The sequence below is a fragment of the Austrofundulus limnaeus genome, unplaced genomic scaffold (assembly GCF_001266775.1).
Source record: "Austrofundulus limnaeus strain Quisiro unplaced genomic scaffold, Austrofundulus_limnaeus-1.0 Scaffold408, whole genome shotgun sequence".
Taxonomy (NCBI): domain Eukaryota; kingdom Metazoa; phylum Chordata; class Actinopteri; order Cyprinodontiformes; family Rivulidae; genus Austrofundulus; species Austrofundulus limnaeus.
The window spans coordinates 388,569-390,192 of record NW_013952810.1 but is presented as its reverse complement, the minus strand read 5'-3'; positions in this window follow the sequence as shown (position 1 = coordinate 390,192).

Here is a 1,624-nt window from a genome sequence, read left to right as displayed (position 1 = left end):
TGTAATATGGCAAAGTTGTAACTTTTTAACTTGTATTTATAACTTAAAAACTTGTATTCTCACGTAAGAATTGTACTTGTAAATTTGATTTGTACTTGTAAATTTGATTTGTGCTTGTAATGTGGCAAAGTTGTAACAAATTTATGTACGTTTCTAGACTTACATATATAAATTTAGACTCTTACACATACAATAACTCTGACAGTTATCTTATCCCATAAAACTGGCTGCTCACAGCTTCTGTACTTGGTTGAGTTCATTATTATTATTGTGTTTTCTAAAATCAGTGAGCTGTGGTGGTTATCTTCAATTTAATTTAGGGATATCCCGATCCAGATTTTTTTGGCTCCCGATACAATCCAATTTTTTTAATGGTTAGTCTTTGTGTGTATGTATGTATTTGTATGTAAGTATGTATATGAAAGTGTTTGGATATGTAGGTAGGGGTATGGTTGTGTATATATTTGTATATGTAAATGGGTATGGTTTTCAGCAAGGCTTAAGTCATTATAATTACATAGTTATGCATTTTTGTTGCTGTGGTTTTTCTATCTTTGTTTTGTAGGTGTGGAGCCGAGAAGTCCGGTGTGCTGTCTTGTGTTTTCTCAGCATATAATTTACATATCTTCTAATCTCTTTTTCACTCTTTCTCAATGCATTTCACTTTTTTCTTTTTTCTTCTTTATCTCCAATAAAAAAAAAAAAAACATAATAATGGTGTGGAGAGGATGGCTAAAGGGGGAGAAGGGAGGCCATCAAAAAAAAAAAAAAAAAAGGTTAGTCTTTCCGATACCAATCCGATAGCTTTATTTCTTTCCAAGTGACAAGGTTGGCAGTATTAAAGCGAGCCCTGCTATTCCCACTACGAGAAACATCCAGTTTGCAGACTTTACAAGATGCAGTTTCAGCATCATTGTTTTCCATTGAAAAGTGTTCCCACACTGTGGACATGGTTGCATACTTGTGTGCGTCTTGATATCTTAATGGCAGTTGTAAAGCATGATGATGCTGAAAACTGTCGCGAAAACTGGATCGGCCCGATCACATGACTAAATCCGTCCGATTCTACCCGATTTTCAAAATATGGCCATATCTGCCACTGATACCGATACGGAGTATCTGATCGGGACATCCCTAATTCAATAGCCTATATGCCACGGTCATTAATGACGTATTTCCGGTAAAATGTTTGCCACGTTCCTCCCTTCCACTCCCTGCTTACTGCCTATGTTTTTTCCGTTAGCTCCTAGTACTAGTCCATGAAAAAGTCACAAAAGTTGAAGCATCTGTGAGCTACTGGTATAAAACGTAAGTTCTATTGTGTACCCTTGTGTCCACTAAGCAGCAGATACGATCGAGTAGTTAGTTTTTATCCATTTTCCTCTTGATGAGGAGGTGACAGCTGTGGATCATAGCATTACAGGCAAAACTTATCTTTAAAAGCTCATGCTGGCGTTTGTAATCGGCATTTCTAACCTGAGGATATTCAAGAGTCAGCATCAGAAATGAGAAGATGGAGGTTACAAAAGGGAAATGTACATTTATCCCCTTGAAGAAATTTTGTAACTGATGAATTGAATATTAGATTCAGTTTTGTATTTTATACTTTCTGATCATTTCAGTC